We start from the raw sequence: 27,965 nt of genomic DNA on the forward strand, positions 1-27,965 counted from the left end.
GTCGGTCGACCGAAGGAGTTCTTACTTTTTTTCGAATTACCGATCTCAAACAAGCAAGATAAAAAATTTGTTGTTAAGTAATGATTCTTTTACATTTTTCAAAAGATGTGGTACATCTACAATAAAATATAGGAATCTATTAGGATCAGAAGGATGGGGAATACAATCTCTAACGTCTGAATATCGTCCCACACTTATCCCACAATTCCATAGTTTGCCATTTTCAGGACCCATATCAGAAGTTATACAATTAACATGAAGACCCAATTATTTCAGCTTTATGAATTATCTGTAAAATGATATCTTTTAAAACTGCTCCATCAAATGAGTCGCCTGTATAAAAATAACCCACAATATGCTTCCATCGATTAGCTGTGCCTGTTAACATTAATGTTAAAGCATGCGTTGCATTACCTTCTTTATTTGGAAATATTATATTTCCTAGCAATGTTTTCGTTGAAGAATCATAAACACGTTTTGGTGTTATATTTATTTCATCAATAACAAGCCCACATTCTTTATCAATGTCATTTTGAAAAGAAGATACTTCAAATTGTAAAAAATCGAACATTTCGTTTGAAATACCACTCTCATTTTTAATTTTCCAATCTTCGTTGTAAAGTGCGCAAACTTGGAAGTGGTATTCTTTGTTGTAGAAGCTCCTCATAACATTAGTACCACAAATAACCTCAATCTAAGTGCACATTGAACAGTTTCATTAAGCCAATTTGTTTTTCGTTTTTTTGTTAATAAAGCTTTAATTTGATCTTCATTGATTACTTCCTTTAAAGCTTTTTTATATTGATCATTATTATTTTTATTTTCAAGTCTTAATATTCTAGATCTTAAAACTCTCATTTTTTTGCGCATAAGAGTTAAGTGGATTTGCATTTTTCGATTTATTTCTTCTAATTTTTTTTGTTTTTATCTTTTTCTTTTTTTCCATCGATTTCTATTATACTTGAAGTAGTTTTGTTGATGATGTATTAGAATTGATTATTGATGCATTAACTTCAACGGTTTCATTTATAGTTATCTAAAAGGTATATTTATTATAAATGTTTATAAATATATATACTTCTTTCATTAATTTTTATCACTTTTATCATTGATTTTACCTGTTCATCATTTACTATAATTTGATCTTCTTTGCAATCGTCAGAAATAAATTACGTTTATCCACAACTACATCAAAATTTTGATTATTAAAAGGTACTTTCTTCTTTACAAAGTATCCAAAAATTGTTGGCATTTGGTTTTAATTTCTTTTTATTATCCTTTCTTTGTTCATATTTTAGGAACAAAATGCATCTGTAATAATATAAAAGAAATCAAAAATTCAGAAAAATATTACATATGTATATACCATTTTATAAAATATTATATATTAAATATCGTAATTATCATATTATTTGATTTAGACTCACAATGCAATGATATATAATTATCATTTCTGAAATTAATTCATTAATTCATTTATTTGAAAATATATATATTAGTTCAACAACTCAACATTCAGACCGTAGTGGCGCTTCGTATTTAAAAGTAATGTTATTTAACATAAACAGTCTCGTTTCCTATCTTATTTTTATTTTAATATTTTAAATACATTATTTATAAAGAATAAATTACTTTACCTTACATACAGATGAATTTTTTGACGGTGTCCAATTTTTATATTTGCCATTTATACTTTTTAACCAATTCATTCGGTGTTTTGTGTCTTTCGGAATTATTTTCATAACATATCCTTTTTTTAATGAATTGATACAAAATGGTATTGTACATCCAATTATATTTCTAAAATAATTTCGATAACTATTTTTATCAATGTACCTTTATGTATCTATGTCGTTCAATGCTGTTGCACCTAACTTTAAAACAGTCTGTTAGGTAGACTGAGACCGTATATCTCTTTCTCTCTCGCAGAATTTCGCTAAAACATGGCGTCATCTCTCGTATGGCGCCACTCTGATTATAGACTCTCTACTCAACAGTTGAGTGAGTGCTCACTGCTATTGATGTATTTTTCTAGATATAAAATTTTGATTGGAGCTAAAAGAATAAACCAATAAGTGAGTGCTCACTCAACTGTTGAATCCGCTGAATGCGCCCAATGTTGGCAGTTTGGCGCGCGATGAGTGTCTATTATTTTCCCGTCTCTCAATGCTTTATTGCTTAATCCTATGACACATGGATCGTTTTTCTCCAATGAATTATTGATAAACTTTGGCGAAAGTTATATCGTAGTGAATATAGTTTATCTGTGAAGCGGAATAATATACTTTATTAGAAATAACGTCACACAGAGTAAGTATGATAAGTCTTCTATTTGCATAATCTTTAGTATTACAGCCATATGTGTACGTATGTGAACGAATTTATTTATTAGCTCGACTAATGAGAAGAAATAAACAATAAAATCGAATTTTGTCAGTCTTAAGAAGATCGATAATATTTAGTCAAGATTGTTGGCATAGTGGAAGAAACCACCATGCCTACAACATTTCTTTCACGACTGTTGACCAACTACACCGATTCACCGATAAGACTTAGGACTATATATTAACTCATTGAAATTAGCTTAATTTATTGCTGAATCAGTGAAACTGGCTAACGGCCAACTTGTATGACAGTAATGACTATCATTTATAATATAAAATAGAAGAAACAAGTATTGGGTTATCTAAAAAGTATCCGCGGTTTTTAGATGACCCAATAAAAGCACAAACATGTACTTATGGCAATCGAAGCTATAATCGCTATTTTATCGTCTTCATCAGAAAAAAATTTCTATTTCGTTCTTATTTGTTTTTTTTTTATAATTATTTTAAAGTAGTTACATTTTATTTGTTTAATATTATGTACAATGTTAGCATTACCTAAATTACTAAATTACTATAATGATTTCTATTTTAATAAAATATTTTTATTTTAAAATTATTTAATTTTATATTAAGTAATTATATTTACATTTATGATATTAATGATACGATATTTTTTATAATAAATTCAGTATTTATAATTAAGTTTCCAATATATTTTTCACATTTCAAAGAATATAAATGATTTGTAGAAAAATAAATAAGTATTTGAATTGCGTCCTGAATTAAATTTAAATTAGGAAGATACAAAATTATTTATTTAAAATTAATATTAATATTTCAGAGAGTATTATTATAATTATTTTGTTATAATAATTGTTATAAGAAATTTTTTAAATAAAAATAGTGTATATATTCAATATAAAATGATTTTAAAAGAATTAGTTGCATACTCAGTTCATGTATCAATAATATGAAGGATTAATATCATTACATGGAGATGTAAAGGAAAAAATATAAATTTAATATCGAATCATGGATTGTGTTAATCAACAATATTTAATATATTTTACTTGTGAAATGAATTTGAAAAAGTTCAAAATTTTTATTTAATGATAAAGAAATACATAATTTAATATGGCTCCAATTAAAAATTAAATAAGAAAATATTGAAAAGGGCTACGAGTCAAATAAACAACTTTAATAAATAACTTACATTATTAAACAAACGTTTCGATTCTTATCGAATCATTATCAATGTCACAAATGCCGAATCTCTTACAAGTCGTTTCAACTTTTTAATGTTAACTGATTTTATCACTGAATTTCACATACAATCTGTTAATTTGTCATTGTGTTGAACTGCGATTTTCGATATTTATATATGTAACATTTATAATGTAAGTTATTTATTAAAGTTCTTTATTTGGCTCGTAGCCCTTCTCAATGTTTTCTTATTTAATAAAGAGATATTAATATTAGGTGTACAAATAAGTTTCCGCTATTTTTAATCAAAAATTAAGCATTTATTGTGAAAGAACGATACATAACGTTTTATTGAAAGTATTGTCTATCGCTAGCCACTACTTTTTGCGTTTGGCACGAATCTTCATTCAATAATGCTTCCAATTCCGCGTCTTCGTACACTTTCGGCCTTCCGCTACATTCTTTGTCTTCGACGTCAAATTCACCGTTCTTAAATTTTTGAAATCATTCACGACAACTTCTCTCACTTAAGGCAGCCTCACCATATGCTTCTACAAGCAATCGATGAGCCTCAGCTGCAGATTTCTTCAAATTAAAGAAGTAAATCAAAAGTTCCCGCAAATGACGCTTACTCGGCATTTTCGCACAAAAAAAAATATATGATGCTGATACAAAATCACTAGTATTTCAAGATTATATTGTTGACAGATGTCCAACCTTACGATATAATGTTTTACATCAGACAATTTTAACCATAGCTTGCTAGTGGCGCCGTCTTTTGTCAAACGGCGGAACTTATTTGTACACCTAATATTTATACGAAGGATAAAAATATGAATTTTATTAATATATCTACACTATCAATTAATTTTTTAAGATAAATGATAATTTGTTTAATAAAATAAAGAAATGCAATGACTTTATTCAATACTTATCATATTGACTTTAATTTTTATTATTCTTTCAGGTGCAATTTATACAGCCAATTTACCTATAAAAAAAATTGACAAAAAGGCCTAATCCAATGATCCAATTTACGCGGGTTGCTAAAATTATTTAACTTTGCGTAAATTATTAAGTGTACTTATTATGATCAATAATTGGAATAAATAATGATCAATAATTGGAATAAAATGTACTTTTCCAGATCTAAAATGCTGATTGAATAATCTAAAAGAATACATCAATAACAGTGAGTGCTCATTCAACTGTTAAGTCCGCTGAACGCAGCCATTTAATAAATTTATCAAATTCGCTTTCTTTCCTGTTAATTTGAAAGTTTTTTTAAACATTTTTATATATTTATATAAAAAAACTCAACATGGAAGTTTTTTTAATTATAAAAATTAGTCAAATTGTATTAATGATTGTTATTTATTTAATAATTTAACATTGAATTCCATTAATTTCAGAATCAAATACTTCAATTTAATTTAATTAGTTAAATTTAAAGGTAATGTAATGTGTAATATCAAAAACATATTAATTTTAATTTTAAATTATATTATATTTTTTATAAATATTTTTTAAATTATATTATATTTTTTATTTTTATTGTATAGAATTACTTTACTTTTCACAGTACAATATTTATATTATTTAATATAAATTTATGTTTTGAATGAAAAATTGTTTTCATTAAATTAAATTAATATTAATATATTAATTTTGGTTACATAGGGCATCATGACTTTTCGTATCCTATGCGATGTTTACTCAATGTTTAAAAACCGTGTTTTGTATGTATTCATTCAATTTCCATACATACTTTATAATAAAAGATTTCATCGGTAATGAGTTAGATGTCATCAACCAGTGATTGTTGATCTTATTTGGTGAGTACATAGGTTATAAGGTCGTGCTAAAAATATCAGTGTATTACTCTAATTAAGAACACATTAAGATAAACATCGCATACGACACGTAGAAGCCAAAGTCATTCATGAGGCTAACATAAACAAAAACATTTATATCTCAGAAACGATTCAATTTTCAATCTATTTTCACTAAGGTCTTTTTACTCATTGTCAATATGGTGTGTATTATCTACTATATAAAAGCTGAATGGTTCTTTTGAAATACTTTGTATAATATTTATATTCGTAAGAATTGTATTTGTTATTTCAGTAAATGGTTATATATTGTAGAAGAGAATATATCTTTATAGAAAAACAGGAATCACTTCCAAGGAGAACAAACAGATCAAAATAATGTCAATTTGATGTCATATTGACGAATTTCTGTCATTTTTTGATAAAAATCTCGATCAGATGATCTAAGAATGACTTTATACTCCGAATGCGGGAGTTTCGGATCACCCTGTATGAAGTTATTTATATATAAAGTCATTCTTAGATCATCTGAGATCGAGATTTTCACTATTACCAAAAAAATAATATAAATTTGTCAATATAATGTCAAATTAACATTATTTTAATTTTCTTGTTCTCCTTGGACTGTTCTCATAATGATCAGATATATAATTGTCATTTTTATCATTGTCATTCTAAATAATAACTACTAGTACTATTATAGTCTAGCGTATGTAATAGAATTCCCATTTAATTATACTACAATAAAATCGAATAGATAAAATACGGAAAAGCATTTTGGATATTTCCAAGCAACACATCCGCAGACTTGTGAAACAAGGCGCTGACGCAATAGTGGATGCAGTTTTCGAATCGCCTCTGCGGAATGTATCACAAATTAGTTCTGCTGCAGCAAACAATGAGCGGCTAGAAGTACTCGTACAAAATTTATTTAGTATGGAAGTGGATGATTGTCAAGGGATTGAAGAGCAGCAAATAGAGAAAGAAGCAGAGCAGAATTTTCAAGAGGAAGAACGGGAGCTAGAAGGGATATCGATTGATGACGATTTTGAAATATATGCGCAAAACGATCAAAGTGCACAAGATATAACAGACAAGTCTGATAGTGATAACGATAATCTTAAAGAAGAGAATTTGAAAGAATTTCTTTCTAATTGGTCTGTTCAGTATAACATATCACACATAGCGTTGCGATTATTGCTGCGAAAATTGAAACAATACTCTGTTCATGCAAATCTGCCCTTGAATCCGCCGGTCATTATTACGTACTCCGAGAACTACAGAAATAAGAATTGTTTCTCCCGGAAAATATTTCCACTTGGGCCTGTCAAAGGGAATCGAATCTATTATAAAGCGTATGTTGACTGTTCCGGAAGGCGTCAAAATATCAATCAATATCGATGGTCTGCCATTATCCAAATCATCGCTAAAACAGTTGTGGCCCATATTGGGATCAATAAAGCCGTACAAAAACGTATTTGTAATTGGGAGAGACGTATTGAGGAGAAAAAATTTATAAATGTCAATGATTTTTTACAAGACTTCATGATTGAAGCGAAACAATTGCTCGGAAGGAATACTTGTGAATGATATTCGTATACAATGTACCACCGATTCCTTAATTTGTGACATGTCCGCTAAATCATTTGTACTATGTATGAAAAGGCATAGTACAAATGATTTAGCGGACATGTCGGGGTATTCCAGCTGTCCTGCTTGCACTGTCGAAGAATTTAATTATCGGACGAGTTTGTTTTCCACAAATCCATGCTCCTACAAAATCGACGACGATTTTCGGAATAAAATTGATGAAGAATATCATGACTGAGGGAGGGAGTTACTAGTTGTTTAGTAGAAATTCTTGGTTTTAGTCTCGTCACGAACGTTCCAACTGACCCCATGCATTTATTAGATTTAGGTATTATGCCTAGAATGCTAAATCTGTTGTTAAACGATGATTTAAAATATCAGCTTTCGCATATAGAAGTAGAGCGGATTGACAGATGAGGTCAAATCGTATATTTCAATTGATTTTGTAAGAAAACCAAGATGAATCGCTGAAATTTATTAAGCTGTGGAAAGCCACTGAATTTAGACAAATTTTTCTATATACAGAGCCAGTGATATTACGATCATTGCGCAGAGATATCTATAATCATTTTTTGACTTTGCATGTGGCAGTAAGGATAATGAGCGACACAGAATGCCGAATTATTAAATTATGTACAAGAACTCTTGGAACATTTTATTTCATCATTTGCATTACTGTACGAAGCTCGTAATGTATCAGCAAATGTTCACCAAGCTATGCATCTCATTTTCTTTGTAAAGAAATATGGCCCTATTCAGCATTTTAGTACATATATGAAAACTATATGCAAACGTTCAAAAAAAAAATGCTAAGAAAACCAAACTAATTGCTGCAGCAAATCATACGTAGATGTACTGAAATGGAAAAAAATCAATATTAAGATCACTATCGATAATTACCGAATTTTGTCCGTACATCAAATCCTGCACACACTGATGGTCTTATAATTGATTATACTGATCCACAATACAAAGTAACATCAGCGACTACGGAATTTTATTACACGCTGGTTCTTGTGCTGATAATTGTTGTGGTTTCAGCAATGGAAATATTGTCTTGTTGCAAAATATTGCTTACTGTCCAAAGCGACAAATTTCGATAATTATTGGTAACAAGTTTTTGAAAAAGGAAAATCTTTTTTCTGTACCATGTGATTCTTCAAATATCGGTGTCTTCTTAGTTCATAAATTGTCGGATCTGGAAGTGTGGCCATTGACAAGTGTTGTAAAAAAAATATGTGAAATTGCCTGTTTTAAACAAATTAGCAGTATTGCCGTTATTGCATACAAATTAAATTATAAAAAATATTTTGTAACAGGAGATAATTTACAAGCATACATCATTGTCGAGTTTGACGACGGCATACAAATAGTTCCTAAATCGTGAATCAATGCCGTAACAAAAAATTCATTGGTCATCGTTCCCTTCACAAAAACGATTTGATAAAGCAGTTAAAGAAATGGAAGAGTGGCAAGAGTATCTTCACGGCTTGAATATCTTCTACAGAAAATTTTAGGAAGTATGTGTAAGCTATTTTTATACGAAGTTTAGAATATTGTAACAAAATTTTCACATTTAAGAAATACGTCATTAAATATTTTAAGTGATACGAGTCATAAAATGAATAAAAATCAATAAATGAATAAGAAATAAGGTTTGGTCATATTTGACCAAAACTTGATCAAGATGTAATATACAATACGAACTGAACAACTTAAAGAATCCAATAATTAAAAAAAATCTATAAAGTCTGAACGTTCTAAACTTTGCAATACCTACAACATGATTCAAATACTCGCAAGCAGAGATGATCAGCATCGATTTAGTTTCGCTAATTACCAGTTATTTTCTTAACATGTCATTTATGACCGTCTAATTAAAAATTATATTTTTAATAAGTAATTGATGGAAATCAATTACATTTTAATTGAATAAATAATGTATCAAATTATTTCCGTTTCAAATACAAATATTAATGTTAATAAGTTGATAATAAATTACAAAATTTTCTTGTAATATAAACAAATGTAAATAGTAATTTTTAATACGTTGACTGCCAAACACATTAATAATCTCAGTCAATTACAATTTTGTCCATCTTTGCTCGCAAGATTGAGTCACATGATATCTGTATATATTTAAATATATATTATTTTATTTTAATGATTTTATTTTAATGATTTTCAGCATCATATGAGAAAGTTTGGCAGAAGCTGAAAGATCTGAAATTTTCTCAGATATACCTTCAGATATACCTTTTGACAGACGAAATTTTAAAACGTACGAGGAAAACAAGGACCAAATATGTTGAAAGTAACAACGAATGAGAAGACGAAGGAATAAAAGTTCCGTAATTTCCTAAATGTCTGGAAAGGAGTTTCACAAAACATATAAGAACTAATGAAATAAAGAAAGATAATTGTAATAATAATAAAAGGTACAAGTTGTTAGATTTGCGATAATGAAAGTAGATATATTGTACCAAACGTGACAAAAGAAACGGCAAAAGAATTTCTTATTCAAAGAAATATTTTGAATTTATTCTAAAGAAGTAACAAATTTTTTGTTTTAATTAGACAGTAATCACTCACTTAAAAGGTTCGTCAAATTTTTTTCATAATTTGCAAGGTTTTCAGGCGATCGTCCCACCTTTTTTGATGAAATAGAATCAAAGGATGAGTGATCTGAAATATCTTATATAGTAAATATTAGAAGAATTTTTGTTCATGTTTTCCCGAACAATTATTTCAGGAAATGGAGTAGCTTATTTTAAACTGGGTAAGGAAAACACAGCATACATCTAGTACTAAGTTGTCTTCAAAAGGATAGTGAAATGGCAAAAAGTGCTAATGGAGAAAACTTGTAGAAGTAGGTAATATCTTAAGAAAGGAATCTTTACATAAATTCATTATCTGTGTATTGTGTTTGATAATTAATTACTTCGAATTCCAGTGGAGAAGGTTGCGAATAACGCCAAGTACATCAAAATCCGATTCTGAGGTGAGCGGTTCCTATGAAATCTTTTCAGAAGATGAGAAACTTATTGAATCATTGAATCAGAAGAAATCTAGTACCGATCAGCACAGAAAAAAATTAGTATACCAAATTATAAAGATTATTAAGAATGTATTGATAGTATAGCCCGTACAAAGTAAATTGAAATTGAAAATATATAAATAGATACATATTAAATAAATTATGTACACATGAAAAGATGTGAATAACATTACATTTCTATTTAATAACACATTTTTGAAGTTTATTTACTTTATTTGTTATTATAAATTACATTATTTTAAAAAATTAAGAGAAAAATTTCAATTTTTTTGTATAAGTACTTCAAATATTTAAAATGGTCGCATTTGATTCATTAAAATACATATTTTTGTATTTCCAAATATTCCAAATTTTAAAACCATAAATCACGTTTTTAAGTTTCTTTTATTTTTATAACATCCATAAAAATGGAATAACTATGAAGTATGTAATGAACAGTTTCTAATTTAATAACTTAATAATTTAATAGAAACAGTCCTTTTCCTTCGAAAGTTAAGTCTTTCTTTCATAGTTAGATCTTTGTGTTTGAATGTTTTGTATGATTTTATATATATTTGGTCATCTAAAAAGTATCCGCGGTTTTTGTCACTAGATGTGTTGACCATCAACACAATCTTTTCAAATTCTCCAAACTGCATGCCAAAATGATTTTTTAGTCTTGAAACGCAGCAATTAAGAATGAATAACGATAGTAATATTTCGATATTTAATTACTATTAATCAATTTAATAGAGCATCTATATTCCTTTCCCTTCTCAATATTGTAAAGAATTTATTGCGAAAAATATCAGCCAGAGTTTGAACCTGAAGCTTCGAATTGACAAGACATCCCCATGGAATGTAGGGATAACTTTCAAATCTTGACTGAGATGATATTTTTCGCAATAAATTCTTCACAGTATTAAGAAGGAAAAAGGATATAGATGCTTTATTAAATTGATTAGCAATTTAATATCATAGTATTATTATTCTTATTCATCTTTAAGAGCTGTATTTCAAGACCGAAAAATCATTTTAGCACACAGTTTGGAGAATTTGAAAATGTATATAAAATTACACAAAACATTCAAATACGAAGATTTAGCTGTGATTGAAAAAAGGCATTGTTTCTATTAATTTGTATATTTATATTATATTCACACATTCGATCTGTAGGAACTTTATTTAATGTAATAAATTTTATGTGTTTATCCGAACAACTATTCCATCGCGGTTATGTGAAGTTAAAAAACGAAGGAACAAATTTTCATCTGAATGAATTTTTGGATACGCCAATCAGTTTTTCAACAAATGGTGAGATTGATAAAAGTTGTTAAAAAGAGCAGTAAGAAAGTATAATGAATTTTTTCTGTACCTTTATCATACAGGGTCCATTATGAAAGTAATGCGCATGATTTTATTGTGACGCGAATATCCATCGTAGCGGGGTAAAATGGGTCGGGAAATGTGGTGGGGGGTCTGCCCTTCCAAGGCAGCCGGTCGTCAGTTTGCTTCGAGCAGTCTGAGTGGAAAAACGTGCCTCCGCGTGAAGTGTGTTTTTCGACTTTGTAACATGGCGCGATGGAGCGTTCGCTTGAACAGCGATACGCCATCAAGTTTTGTGTGCGACTTGGAAAGAATGCAACCGAAACATTCCAGATGCTTCAAGAGGCCTTCAAGGACGACTGCATTTCAAGGTCACAGTCCGGGAGGTGGCACAAGGTGTTCAAGGAGGGCCGGGAGGAGGTCGCCGACGAACCCCGTTATGGACGCCCAACAACGGCCAGAACCGACGAAAACGTGAATCGTGTGTGCAAAGTTTTGCGTTCCGACCGTTGATTGAGCATCCAGTACATCGCTGACACCCTAAACTTGTCCATATTTGCGGTACATGGGATAGTGACGGAGAATCTGCAAATGCGCAAGGTCTGCGCGAAGCTTGTGCCGAAAGTGTTGACGGAAGACCAGAAAGAACTTCGAGTTTCGCGCTGTCAAGAATTGTTGGATTTGATTCAAAATGAGCCGGACTTTCTTAACTCTGTCGTAACCGGAGACGAATCTTGGATGTTCGAGTACGACCCAGAATCGAAAAGGTAGAGCAGCGAGTGGCACTCGAAATCATCCCCCCGCCCCAAGAAAGCGCGAATGAGCAAGTCTCGCATCAAAACGATGCTCATTGTCTTTTTTGACGTCCGAGGAATCGTCCATTTTGAGTTTGTACCGCAGGGAGAAACTGTCAACTCAGCCTTCTACCTGGAGATGCTCAAGAGATTGAAACGCCGGGTCGCGCGCGTGAGGGCTGACATCAAAGATGTGATCAAGCTCCACCATGACAATGCCCCCAGCCACACGGCCTTCATCGTTGCCAACTACCTGGCCCGGAGCAACACCCCGGTGGTCCCCTAACCTCCTTACAATCCCGACTTGGCTCCGTGCGACTTTTTTTTGTTTCCCCATCTGAAGAGAGAGCTGAAAGGAAAGCATTGGGAGTCCGTGGAAAACATCCAAAAGCATGTTACAACGTTCCTAAGAGACATTCCCGTCGAGGAGTTTCAGCGTGCCTTCCAGGCGTGGCAGACACGTCTCCGCAAGTGTATTGATTCAGGGAGAGAGTATTTTGAAGAATTTTGAGCATTTGTACCGCTACGATCAATAAATCTATTTTTCCCAGAAAATGCGCATTACTTTTATAATGGACCCTGTATGTTTAATGTATAAAGTTAATATTAAAATTTCACATTTTCTACACATTACAGAAAATTATTACCGATTCATTACTCGGAATTAATTTCTTTGGATTTGCAAGTGAAAACTCTAATAGAAGGACAAGAGAAAATTTTAAAAAGAATTGAGTCCTTTTCAAAACAAAATACTCATCCTCAAAGCCTCAAAGAAGTAAAAAACTATATAATTTTCTATTAAAAGATGAAGGGGCTCTACAAGAATTAAAAGTGAAGTTTAAGGAGGAAAAATATATAAAAAAGTGGTGAATATAAAGGATGAATTCACACTTTCACAGAAAAGCAAAAAGTAGAAGAGCAGAAACCAATCAAAATTTGATCTGATAGTATGCTTACTCGCTCTGATAGCATTATTACTATTAGCGCGAGTTCTGATTGTTTTCTGCATTTCTGCTTTCTATTTTTCTGTCAAGGTGTGAATTCTGCCTAAATCTCCCAAAATATGAAATAATTATCTTGGACGAAATTAGAGTTATATTCAGACATTATGTTAATTAATTTTTTCTAATCAAAATTTAAATATATGACTTTATTATGATTAATATATAATTATGATAGGATTATTTAAATATATAACCAATAAGATTGGAAACAAGACCATTTATGTTAAATAACATTACTTTAAATACGAAGCGCTACTACGTCTGAGTGTGAGACGTTGAACTAATATATATATATATTCATATAAATGAATTAAGGCTCAGGACGCTCGCACGTATGTAAGAGGGTTCGATTCCCGGCCGAGGCAATATTTATTGCAATAAGTTTATTAAGATTACAGTTTTTTAAGATTAATTTGGGAAATTTGGGAGGATTATTAATATTTCAGATTGATTACGTTGAAAGTCCGACAATCATATCGGTACGTAATTATCATTTCTGAAATTAATTTATTTATGAATTCATTTATGAATATATATTACTTTAACATCTCAACACTCAGACCGTAGTAGCGCTATTTAAAGTAAATATATAACATTTATTATATGCAACAAATTAGAGAGTTAGCAAACCTAGGAAGCCGAGATATGAAAAATTGCTCTTTAAAAATAATGCGGCAAACGTTTACAAATGAACTTGCCATACTATATAGTTGGAGGCAAAAAGAAAAATGTGTTTGTAGACTTAATGATATGCAAAATTATACTTAGTAAGTTTATGATGTATAAAAATATGCAGTTGATTTGATTTAAAAGATATTAACTGCATTATTAAAATAACATTATTTCAGGTGCGCTGAGAAAACATTATCAGAACTTCACGGAAAAAGAACTGTTAACACCAATAAAATATTGGCTCGCTCAAGAGCGATGCTCAAAAGTTGTGCCAAACGCGCAGAATTAATTTTCTGTTTTTTTCTTTTTATTTGTTCGATTCGACTGTGTTTCGATTATATTGACTGTTAATTATAAAAGAACAAAGTAAACAGTTTGATATTTAAAAATTTTTAACGCTGGATTTTTGCTCCATAATATATTCTTTTTTCGCACGTTTTCGTTATTTTTGTTTATATTATTCGATTCCACATTTATATATATAAAGAAGCATAATATGATATTTAATTATTAAAAGATTATTTGTAATAAAATATCGGCAGATTCGTACGGATATAAATTTAATATCTATAATATTTTAAACGCTTTGAGTTTTTAAGCAGTATTCGAATTTTGTATTCATTTATTCATTACTTTTTCGTTGTCCTTGGTGCAAAATTCGTTTGAAAGAATGCATTAATATGTGATGTTCAATTACTTGTATGAAATGTCAGATTGAATTATTACATGTAATAAAATATCATATTGAAATATTGATACAGCCATATTTTTGTACAAAGAGTGAATTGATTCACAATAAAATAAAATCATATAAAACTTAACATAATGAAATTCATATAATAATATTTATGTGAATTTTTTAATGTTTTCAGGATGCTTAGAAAAGAATCCCATACAGTATAGAATTTACAGCAATATCGCTACAAAATTTCTGCAATGTTACTTCAACATGCAATGTTGCAGCAGTGTTGCTGCAACTTTTGTGTAACTTTGTGTAGGGGATGTAATAAATTTAGAAAACTAAATAATGAAAAAAATTTAGAAAACTTAATAAATATAAAACAATAAATATAAACTTAATAAATATAAACAAAAAAAGGAACGTACAGCCACACGCAAGATATTTGTAACGAAAGTCATATGTTTAAAATTCTTACGTAGAAAGTATAAAATCATAAAAACGTTTCTATATATTTACGTAAGAATTTCAAATATATAGGGTGCTTGGAAAGTAATGAAAAATCTTGCATGAGAACAGAACGAATTAAACTGAGAAGAAAAGTCCTATATCATTTTACAATTTTCACAATAGTTCATAAGATATTAATTATTAAAAATTTTCATAACCTTATGAGAAGAAAATAAACAATTTTTGTCTCTTACAGTTTTTTCTGTAAAGTTAATAGTATTTGAATAAAAAATTATTGAAGATCAATTTTCGACAATTTTTAATAATTAATATCTTGCTAACTATTGCGAAAATTGTAAAATGATAAAGAACTTTTCTTCTCAGTTTAATCTATTCTGTCCCTATGCGAAAGATTTTTCATTACTTTTCAAACACCCTGTATAACTTTCACTATAAATAATCTGAGTGTGGTTGTATGCTCCCTTTCTTTATTGTTTATATAAACGTAATATGTTTTGAGAAATATATTTCTTAAAATGTCATGAGGATATACTTAGGATATTATGTCCATAGTAACATTTTTCTCAGTACATCCTCAATATCGTTAATAATATTATGAGAATATTTTAAAATATTCTTAGAATATTATTAACGATATTCTGAGGATATGCTGCGGACAAAGAAATATCCTGAATATATTCTGAAATGATATATCGTAGTGCATGTGTAGTATATCGTACGAATATCAGACGTGACTCTTTTATTATATTCTCAGAATATTCTCAGAATATAATGTGCTATCTGGGCTCTAGTCTAGTGACGCCACTACCTATGACATCATTTCCCTCCTTTTCCCCCTGACGTCATCTACTTAGCCTAGTGACCTCATTCCTTCGCCTAGTTGACATCACCCTCCCCCCCTCTTTGCAGACCTTCCCCCCCGCAACGCGGGACCACCCCCTCTTACCACTCACCCCTCAGTGGATCTGACAAGGAAAGTTTTACAACTGTCCGAAACCTATTTCATTTTTCACGAAATTTATTGTAAAATACGAAAATCTAAGAAACATGTATTTTTTTTACGTGCGCTAACTCATGTTTAAGGGGTGAAACAAAACGATATTTTTGTTTCGAGTCGAATATCATCCGAAGTATGAAAGAAAATTTTTTAAACAAAAGTTATACGGTTGTAAGAGTACTTTAAAGTTACGAAGAAAAAAAAATTCTTTTTACTTTTTTGTTTAATAAAATACCCACTACCCATAATTTTTAATTCTTTTTTTACCAAATTAAAGATTATGTTTCTAAAACTATGTGTTACATTACGATCATTTTCGAGAATTTAATTATTAACGCTTCCATATGTACGCTATCTATGCTCATATACATTAGTAATTGTCATCGGAATGATAAAATACATAAATCAACGAATAAGGAAATTGACGTAATTGATATTTGTAACATTACAAATTATAAATAATGTTAAAAGTTATTATAATTTTTATTATTTCTCCTTAAAGTGAGAAACTTTTTTATTCATCTTTGTATATATTTCCCTATAATATCTTAAGATTATTCTCTTAAAGTTATTTTCAGTTTTACGCTTTAATATCTTATTTACTTGTCGTTTATGTAATAATTTTAATACATATAAATTATATTTAATAATGAAAAAGTTTCTAAATGTTTATACACAATAAATTTATATTTTGTATCGTTTACTCATTATACTCATTATAATAATGATACTCGATGAAAAAATGTTTTAAGCATAATGACTTCTTGCATCATGAAAGAGAGAGAGAGGGGGGGGGGGGGGAGAGAGAGAGAGAGAGAGCATTTTACTACAGCTATATTACTGTTACCTTCGATCACATGTTGTGGAACTCTTATCAAAACTAAATTCTACTGGATTTTTAAATTCTTCTGATCTTTCGTTTGTATAATCACTTTCAAACCACGAATATTTAAATAAGCTGTGATATCGCGGGTATGACAATTGATTATATATCAGAGATTGTAATTTTATTATATTATTTCGTTTAAATGTAAATGTATATTATTTTTTAATAATAAAACAGTATATGAAAATCTTTCAGCAAAATTTTTCCTAATTCTAAATACGTAAACATCTAATGGTTGTATTTTCCTTGTAGTGCCTTTCGGTATAATCATAGTAGTAATATGTTTTCCTGCAGGTATTAAATCTGAAATAATATTGAGACAATGTCCAGTCCATAAATCGATAAAAAGAACGCAATTAGAACCAATGTTTAGAAAATAAGCTTCTTCTACATTTTAAAATGATCTGTAAAAAATATAAATATTAAATTAATAACTAAATAACAGTCATAAAAATAAATATTTTATGATTGTTATGAGAGTCTTAAATAAAATATGAAATATATCACAGAAATAAGACTTATAATTTCATTATATTATTCCATTTATGCAAATTTATATTTACTTTTTAATAGTAAAACAGATCTGAAAATGTATTGTAAAAGGAAATTTATGTTATAGACCATGGTTTTTGTTTATGATTTAACTATTTATATTATTAAAAACATTTTTATATTAGGCTTGTAGCTTCTTTTATATTATTATTTAAATTTATTTAATTACTTGAAATGAGTTTACCAGATTTCAATGCTTTTATAATAACATTTATTGGTGCAAATAAGGTTTCTTGTACTCTTGGTCCATATACCATTAGTTTCTTTCAAAACAATAAATAAAAGTGACAGCAAATATCCATTACATATATTATTGGTTGTATGGTGTATGAATGTGTTGTTAATGATTGCACAACATACTCTACTTTCTTTACTTCTTCATTAGACAATGACTTTCCAAAATGAATTTCCAATTGAAAACCACTTTGATCAGAATTAAAAACATTTTCAGATCTGAACTGTTCGATAAGCGGTTTCAATGTTTTCAAAAAATCATTAGCTGTATTTTGCAACTCAAAGGAATCTTCTATTGTTCTTCTAGTCACAAATTTCATAATTTTTCTCGAAACAATTTGGTGGGACTTTTTGAATGTTGATACTCGACTGTAAGGTGATTTAAATATAGGATTTAAATTTCATATTTCTTCTTGAGCTTGTAAAGCCCACCTTTGTAGATCGATATCAGGAGCTATGAATCCTGATTCAACAGTTTCAGTAAATTTATCAATCAATATGTAAATTTAGAGATCATATGTTAATATAAGATAATTTTTCTAAATGATTTCCAACTTAATGTAATTGTTCTTTCCATCGTTTTAATTAACATTCAGATGACACTCTTCTAAATTTATTTTGCACTGATTTTAACGGACTATTCCTTTTGTTTTTATTTTTTGTATTAATGTCTCAATTCCGTCAATACGTCTTTTATAAGAAGTGGCAAAGTCTGCGTCATCATTTGAACATTGAGGATGAGAATTTAAATTATCTTTATTCCATGCTTCTTCATCTTTCAATTATTTCAGAATTATGTAGTTTATAAGATTCTTGATAATCGAAATAGGTTTCTTCTGTTATTTCCAACTCATAATAATTATTAATCCAACTCATATTAATTATAATTAAAAATGCTATCCAGCAATAATTTTATTTTAATTATATTTTTAATTATATTTTCTTTTAATTATATTTCTGCTTCAATTACTGGTATTTCTGTTAAATATATTGAATTTATAGCTATATAAAAAAAAATGCTAATAAAAGTCTAACCTTAAGCAGATTGATAATCATTTTCAAAGATTAAACTTGGCTTTGAATCGTAATATAAAAACAATTTAACAAATTGCACAGATATGATTATGACAAAACTACACTGGACGTAAAACTACTACATGAATATTCTTATACTGTTCATTTGTTATATTTATCTTGAACGTAATATAAACTTATGTCATAAATTACCGCCGAGTTATTATCTAATTACTATTATTATCAATGGGTGCATTCAGCAGTAAAGAGCACTACGAAACTGTCCACTGAATGGCATACTTTCCGCATCGTTCCCTCAACATGTTACAGGAGCGGATGTCATCCTATTAAGTGGAAATTTTTTTTCATAAACTTCGGTTTGACAATATCCTCGTTCAGTCAAGTTACAGACTATTAAGTATTTACAACTGCGTCAAGACAACATTTCGATAAAATTCAGCCGATTCACGCTTTCTCCAAATAATCTCAATGAACTGCACTCCTACTCCGTGTCCACGTACGAATGCAAGATCTTCGTCATTGTCTAATTCGATTGCTGTTGTTTCATTTATAGAATTAGATATCAATGTCAATAATAATAATTCTAATTACACGTTGGAAAATAAATATTTTCGCGATAGGTCGAGTTCAGCAGAAATGTCAGATTCAGTTTGTACTCCATTAAAAAATGGCCAAAAAAGATGATTCAAGGAGATTTATAATGTGAGACAGAAATTGGTTGCAGGAGGAATAAATAAAAGCGAAATGGAACAGTTAACAAAAAGAAAATAATTCTATTCAAAGAGAAAGAAACGAACTTTTAAAACAATTTCTTACGAAAATGTAACTATATAATGTTATTAATAATAAATTTTCATTTTTACATACATATGTTTGTTTACTTTTTACACTTTATTTACTTTGTATATTTTAACCTTATTTTCATTACTTTATATATTTAATTTACAAATTATTTGCAATATAATTTCTTTTTTCAACTTGCCGAGCCACAGATAGATCTTCAGATGTTTCCAGTTGAGATGTTTCAGTCGGAACAATAAAATATATGAAAATAGATGTTTTAAGTAAAATTTGTATAATTTTTTACACGTAATACAACGAATTTTTTAAAGATACCAATCTTATATAATAAGTTTATTATAAAAGAATGAATTTGGGATAAAATTGTTTTTAATTTTTATTCATGGAAGAGAAATTAAATGTCAAAGAAATAATAACAGGGTCAGTATGTATATATATATATATATATATATATATATATATGTATATATATATATATATATATATACACACATATATATACCTTAAAATTATATATTTACAAAATCTTTATACACACACGTGTAAAAAACTATACAAATTATACTTAAAACATCTTTTCATATATCTTATGTATTATCTATCTGTTCCAACGACAATTATTTACGTATATGAGCATGGATAGCGTATATACGGAAGTATTAATAACTAATTCTCGAAAATGATATGTTGTAATGTAACTTTATTACACATGGCTGAATTTATAAAAAAATAGTCTTAATATGGTAAAAAAAATTGAAAATTATATTTAAGAAAATTATAGGTAATGGGGGGTATTTTGTTAAACAAGAAAATAAAAAAATTTTTTTTCTTTATAACTTTAAAGCCGTACAACTTTTGTTTAAAATTTTTTTCTATCTTTTATACTTCCGACGATATTCGGCTCGAAAGAAAAATACCTTTTTTTTTCAAAAGGATGTTCCATTCCTTAAACATGAGTTAGCACACGTATAAAAAAATATGTGTCTCTTAGATTTTCGTATTTTACATATTTCATGGAGAATCAAATCGGTTTCGGATAGTTATAAAACTTCCCTTGTGAGTTAGAACTTCTTTACTACTAAGTGATATTATCATCTTCTTGTTACACATTAAGAAGACAAGAATCATATCTAATCGAGTTTATCACTGATGTAAAGTATTTTCAAGTGCATTGTGGCAACCATTCGCACAGTTGGGCAAACAATTGATTGCATTCGAATGTCTTACGCGAAATTAAACTTAATATTTTGCGTAATCAGTGTTTGATCGTATGATTTTAATTTTTGTTCGATTAGAAAATCTATTCGTAAGCATAAACTTTGGTTTTTTGTTGAAAAGTCACTTGGTATTACACACTTTTTTCATGGTCATCACCTTTACAATACCTATGTACAAAATAATACAAATATATTATTTGTTTATGTAAAAATTATTTATAACAAAAAACAAATTGAATCTGGGCTAATAAGAGTCAGCGCGAACGGAGGTGCACAATAAAATTTTTACACATAAATTTGTTAATCCACACGAAGTGTTGATATCATCTTTATTTGAAATCTTGAAAAATCTTGTGTGATATCAACACTTTGTATGGATTAACAAACTTATATGTAAAAATTTTATCTCCGTTCGCGCTAACTCTCATTAGCCCAGATTCAGTTTGTTTTTTGTTATTTTAAGGAGACAGAGTTCTTGTTTAACATATTTATTTTTAAAAATTATTTATGTATAAATTCTGTATTGTTTTTATGTATTGGATATGGGAATAAGTTTCCGCCCATTGAGGAGAGGTGTCGTTAGTAGTATTGTTTGTGTGTTTAATCAAATGGTAATATACAGGGTGCGTCACCAAAATCCGGACAAATCGAACAATTCCTTGTCGTGGCAGCCTCAGAGAGCCTCTTTAATGTGTACGATTTGTATCAAAGGTCCTCCTCGGCAATTCGACGCATTGTTGGCTCGCTTACACCAACAATCGATGCTAATTTTCGCAACGATTGCCTTGGGTCATCCGAAATCAGCATTTGAGCCCTTTCAACGACTGCAGGGATCCTCGCGGTGCGTTCTTTCGAGTGACTCTTCCTCGCTGGCATACTGGAACCTTCGTTGGACTGTTCTAAAGCCGTATATTTTGCCACAACGTCATAAACAGTGGATCTCGGGTATCCAAAGAACCGAATTATTTCCGTTGCTGAGCGCCCGGCGCGAAGGTCTTCGATGATTGCGGCTCTTCGATTATACTCCGCACTTGGTTTCAACATCACGGCCATTTTGAGAATATGACTGTTTACTAGAAGCATCAGGCTTTCTTGAACGCCAATAACAATCTCTGGCGGAGGCACAGTATAGCGGAAAATTTGAATTGAAATTTGTCCAGATTTTGGTGACGCACCCTGTATGTATCTAAAAGATATATGTTCAAGCTATTGAGCCCTGTAGTTGGCATTTGTTCGAAGTTGTAAACAAGATTAACTTTTTTGCGTTGAAAATGTCGGAATTTATTCCAAAAAGCATTTGCGAGAAGTTTTACTCCACTATTTCATTTCAAAGAAAAGTGCTGGAAACATCGTTTGCTAGTAGATATTTACGGTAAGCATGCTCTATCGAATACTACCTACAAAGAATAGTTTTGGTGATTCAACAATGGTGATTTCGACGTGCGACAAAGAACGCGAAGGTGCACCAACAAAATTTGAAGATGTAGAATTGCAAGCATTACTCGAAGAAGATCCATATCTCACGCTCGAGTTGTCAAAAGAATTAAATGTTGATAGATCCATTGTTGGAAAACGTCTACACGTAATGGGAATGGTGCAAAAAGAAGGAAATTGGATGCCATACAAATTAAAAGAGAGAGACATGAAAAGACGTTTGGTGCGATATACTGCTTCAACGACAACAAAGGAAGGGTTTTCTGCATCATATCATGACTGGTGATGAAAAATGGATCTGCGAGGTGTGGCTATTAAATAACGAGATTGGCGCTGCTACAGAAGAAGTACGCATGCTCCAACCGCCAGCGACAGCTATTTAGCGTGAAGCCTTCTCTTTCGAATGCAGTATCTCTCGCTTCTGTAAACAAATCCGTATAGCCGTAGCCTTCTTTCACATTAGAGTTGTTTTTTTGTTTCGCGGAAAAATGATAAGTGTAACAATAGAGCAACGAATTGTTGTGAAATTTCACGTGAAACTTGGAAAAACCGCTACTGAAACTTATAATTTATTGAAAGAAGTGTATGGCCATAAATGTTTATCGCGTGCACGTGTTTTTGAGTGGTTTAAGCGTCCAAGACGGCCGAGAAGACGTTGAAGATGATTCACTCCCGGGTCGCCCTTCACGTCAAAAACGGATGACAATATCGAAACAATCGGTAATCTGGTTCGATCCGACCGTCGGTTAAGTATTCGTGCGATTGGTGAAACTATAGGAGAAAGAATGTGTACGGCAAATTTTACATAACAATTTTAACATGAAAAAAGTGTGTGCCAAAATGGTACCTAAAATTCTCACTTTTGAACAACAAGAAGCTCGCAAAAATCTTTGTACTGACACTTTGAATGCCATTGAAAATGACCCAAACTTATTGAAAAAGATAATAACATGTGATGAATCGTGGTTTTTTACTTATGATCCCGAAACGAAGCGCCAATCCATGCACTGGAAGAGCCCAACTTCACCGAGAGCCAAAAAAGCTCGAATGAGCAAATCAAAATTCAAAGCAATGATGATTGTTTTTTTCGATATTCATGGGATTGTGTACCTTCACTGGGTTCCTGAAGGTCAAACTATTAGTCAACATTACTACCTTCACGTTCTTGTTGAACTCCATGAAAGAATAAGGAAAAAACGACCCGAATTGTGGAAAGACAAGTCATGGGTTCTCCACCAAGACAATGCGCCGGCTCATTCCGCATTGTCTGTCAAGAGTGTTTTCTAACCAAGTACAACATCCCAGTGTTAGACCATCCGCCTTATTCGCCGGATCTTGCACCGTGCGACTTCTATCTGTTTCCTAAGGTGAAATCTGCATTAAAAGGGACAAGATTTGAGTCCGTTGAAGCTGTGAAAGAGAAAGCGGCACGCGTCCTGAAGGAGCTGACAGAAGAAAACTTTCAGCATTGTTTCAAACAATGGAAGATTCGCATGGAGCGTTATAGGGATAGAGGAGGGGTATATATTGAAGGTGATAATAAGTAAATATGTATGAAATCAAAATAAAATGTTTTACAGCATCAGTCTCGTTATTTAATAGCCACACCTCGTATTACGATTACCCTAAACTCGGAAGCATAGGTGATGTCAGGTGAACCGTTTATCAACGCCAAAACGGAATATCCATGCTTCGAAGGTTATGTTGTGCATCTGATGGGATCAAAAGAATGTTGTATATTACAATATTAGCTGTTGAAACCGTCCGAAATCATCACTAACGATCGTTATCTACAATTGATACATTTAAACCAAGCTTTGAAAGAAAAACGACCGGAATGAAACAATAGACATGACAAGCTGATTTTGTTCTATGACAACGCTAGGCCATACATTGCAAAACTGGTCAAAAAATATTTGGAAGGAGTGAAGTAGGAAATTCTGCCACACCCGTCATATTCACTGGACATTGCTCCTTCAGATTTCTATTTGTTCCGGTCTATGCAGTCGGCCCTTTCTGGAGAGCAATTTGATTCTTATGAAAGTATCAAAAAATGATGAGAGAGAATGGATTGCTTCAAAAAATTAAAAAAGAAATCTGGACGAATGTCAGCATGGTAGTTAATACGCAATCTTAAATCTTTATTTCAGAAAATGTAACCTTTATTTAAAAAAATAGTACGTTTCGGTTCACTTTAAAACCATCCTCAGCGCGCAATACAATTTCAAAATATCAACCCTTTCACGTCCAAGAAAAAATCATTATCAGAATAACAAATTTGATGTTGTAATCTAATCTAATCAAAATATTAAAATTATCTTATAAATATTTCGAAATCATTCTATTCAACAAGTTATAAATTAACATTTAAAAACTGATGACTCATCCCAAAACATAGAAGGAATTCGTCTTGACATTGGATCAAAAACAATTAAAATTTATTATCACTAAAGAGTATCAAGTTAACGAAATATGATTAATATTTAATATTGAGAGTACAAATTAGTTCGGTCCGTTTTCTAAAAGATGGCTCCGGCTGTTGTGAATGATTCATAGTGACAGCTGATATTGGCATTTTCAGAGAGGTTAGACATCTGCTAATAATATTCAGTTTATATCGCTTTGAGTTTACAAAAACCTTGATTTTTATTGTGTTTGAAATGTCGAATTTTGTGTTAATCAAGCAGCATTTGTGGGAGGTTCTAATTTTCTGCTTTAATTGGAAGAAAAGTGCAGCTGAAGCCCATCGAATGCTTGTCGAAGTTTATGGTGACACTGCTCCAACTGATAAATCATATAGGGAATGGTTTCAACGTTTCAAGGATGGAGATTTCAGCGTTGAAGACAAGCCTCGCTCTGGACAGCGAAAAAAAATTCGAAGACAAAGAATTAGAGGTGAATTACTCGAAGAAGATCAGAGTCAAATGCAAGAGGAGCTTGCAGAATCATTGGGAGTAACTCAACAAGCAGTTTCTGCACGATTGAGAGCCACGGGAATAATTCAAAAACAAGGAAATTGGGTGCCTTATGAACTGAAACCAAGAGACGTTGAAAGGCGATTTTTCACTTGCGAACAACTGATTCAAAGACAACAAAAAAAAAGTTTTTTTCATCGGATTGTAACTAGAAATGAAAAGTGGATATTCTACGACAACCCTAAGAAGAAAAAATACTACGCTAAGCCCGGTCAATCGTTGCCATCGACCTCAACATCAACATCAAAGCCGAACATTCATGGTTCGAAGATCATGCTCTGTATCTGGTGGGACCAAAAGGGTGTTGTTTACTATGAGCTGCTGAAACGTGGCGATTCCATTGCGGGCGATCGGCTATAATTGATTCGTTTGAGCCGTGCATTGCGAGAAAAACGGCCGGAATACGAGCAAAGACATGATAAAGTTATTTTCCTTCATGACAACGCTCGGCCTCATGTCGCAAAAGTCGTAAAAAAATATTTGGAAACGCTCAAATGGGATGTTTTACCGCACCCACTGTATTCTCCGGACATTGCTCCTTCTGATTACTGGTTGTTCCGAAGGATGCAGCACGATTTGGCAAGTCACCGGTTCTCCAAAATTCGATCGCCTCCAAAGAGTCATTTTTTCGAGATGGAATTTGAAAATTGCCTGAGAGATGGAAAAAAGTAGTAGCCAGCGATGGACAATTCATTCATTTTGTTTTGAAATAAATGCATTTTTGAACATAAAAAACGGATCGAACTAATTTGTACGCCCATATAATAAGTAAGACATGTCAGGTCAACGAGGAAAATAAAAAAAAAGAATGTCAATACATAAAAAATAACTTGAATAAACCGACACAATGTAACTATTTAATGTCTTTTAATAACTGTATATAAGTTTGATGTACATCCTCTGTATCTGACGTTTTGATTAATTGAGACTATTTTGTTGCATGAATATATGAAGGCACTCAGATATTAAACGTTTATTTAAGAAAACGCACTTCATCTAATATCGCGACATTCTCCCAATCGAAGTCATGTTCAAATTCAATCCGATGTTCTGTGATCACCGATTGGTTGTTACTATTCCGGTATTATTTAATATGCTCAGCCAATCTAGTTTTAAGTTTTCTTCCTGTGTGTCCAACATAAGAGGCATCGCAGGATTTACTTGAGATTTTATACATTTTTTTTTCTCTTAGGAGGTGAAATGATATTTACATATATTAATTTTTTTTATATTAATAAATAATGTAATGGAATTAACTACTAAAAATAACGGATCAATTGGACATGTATAAACTAAATTACATAAAAAGTAAAAGAAATTTTAAAAACTTAAAGAAATCATAAGTGCACATCAGTTTGTAATTATTTCAATATTCATATCATCATCAAAACTATGCATTTTTATCTTTGTTGTCAGTAGTAATAGGGAAGGTATAGCGAGTCGAAACATTCCCCCTCCATGCTATCTCCGCCATGGGCGTAGCCTAGACTGGCCTGTCTGGAAAGATAGTGGACTCTGATTGGTTGGTGGATGAAGAGATGGGTAATAGGGTAATTAAATGCAGCGTGTTCTTATTGGTTTGCTCCATAACTTCTCACGGGATGATTGGAGCAGGGAGCGGTAGAGGACCTCAGACAAAGAGAGTGAAGTCTGGAAAAAGATAAGAGGGAGATTGTGACCGTTTCATTTTTTGTTGTGGGGAGGGGATAAGATACGTATAGTGGATATGAATAGCAGATAGTTTATGAGGTTCATCTTTTGTTGGCACGGCCCTATGTCTCCGACGTGTTGAAAGTATTTTTTTTTTTAGTATTTATGATGAGATCTTTTACGAAAATTTTCGAGATTAGGGGACATTTATTTTTATTTGAAAGAAGGGGGAGGTAGAACAGGAACGAACATGTTTAACTGACGCGACATTTTCCATGTACTAATTCAAGCCTTATATTTTATTTTAATATTTTCTAAATTTTAAGTATTTAATGTACATTATCTAAACATGAAAAAATGTGTTTATTGCAAATGAAGGCGGAATTAAGAATAAGAAGTAAACGAAATTTTTTGAAGTCCGAATCGTTTATTTTTTAAAAGAAAGAGATATTAAATAGTTATTTTTATTTTTTTTTACACGATTAAACATGACGGTATACAATGAGAATTTACGAATTTATGTTTACAATGAAGAAAAATTTTATAAAACAACTGTACGATTATTCGGTCATTGCGTTTACAATCAGAGGTAAACAGATCAAAAAATTGACTAAAATTATAACCATTACACATAAAATATAGAAATACATAGCAGTATTATCCATAAGTTTGAGGAAGCATTCCTTGAAGCGTCGTCGTGTTGTCCAGGGAGTGAAGTTTCGACGAAGTCGTAAGAGGAATCTTGAGTCCAAGGGCGGCATGTCGTAGCTATCGAAATATATTTCTGTTCCGTGTTCGTCGATGTAGAATGAGATCCAGTGTTGGCCAGGTCGAGCATAATCGTCCGTGTTAGCGACAATGGCAGTCAATCTCATCCACACCCTCGGTAGTCGATCGGCAGGATAGACCCCTGCATGTCAGACACTGAGATGGTGTAATGCGTTTAAAACTTCCAGTGAATTCATTTCTCGGCGTAGGTAAGTGTAAGAGAGGAAATGTATAGATAAATTCAAAATTTACTTCTTTTGCCGGCACGTGCGTAGAGTTCTCAAAAATATTCGACGTTTGCGAGACGCTAGGGTTAGCTTTATTTCTATCAGTCATCGAGTCGAATTTTGGAAGATCTTTTTTTTCTTTGGCTATCGCTTGTTCGTCCTCACTTTGGTCCGCCTTTCCTATCACGATATTTGTCCTTCACGCTTCGATGTTGCGAAATATATAGTATTTCTGATTTTCAAATTGAATCACC

At 31.1% G+C, this 27,965-nt stretch overlaps 1 protein-coding gene and 2 pseudogenes across 8 annotated transcripts in view; 1 reads left to right on the plus strand and 2 right to left on the minus strand.

Annotated features, from left to right (window-relative positions):
* LOC105154229 (putative G protein-coupled receptor CG31760) overlaps window positions 1-27,965 on the minus strand; it is a 246,683-nt gene that overhangs the window by 100,034 nt on the left and 118,684 nt on the right. The window lies entirely within an intron of this gene.
* On the minus strand, window positions 1,745-18,660 carry LOC147909522 (uncharacterized; annotated as a pseudogene). The gene is made up of 4 exons (XR_015545313.1): window positions 17,540-18,660; window positions 16,746-17,222; window positions 7,853-16,702; window positions 1,745-2,264 (listed from the first exon to the last, which is right to left on the minus strand). The product of XR_015545313.1 is annotated as an uncharacterized LOC147909522 (transcript).
* Window positions 6,110-7,846, plus strand: LOC147909523 (uncharacterized; annotated as a pseudogene).

Source organism: Acromyrmex echinatior, chromosome 6 (assembly GCF_024713525.1).
Source record: "Acromyrmex echinatior isolate Ae372 chromosome 6, ASM2471352v2, whole genome shotgun sequence".
NCBI lineage: Eukaryota > Metazoa > Arthropoda > Insecta > Hymenoptera > Formicidae > Acromyrmex > Acromyrmex echinatior.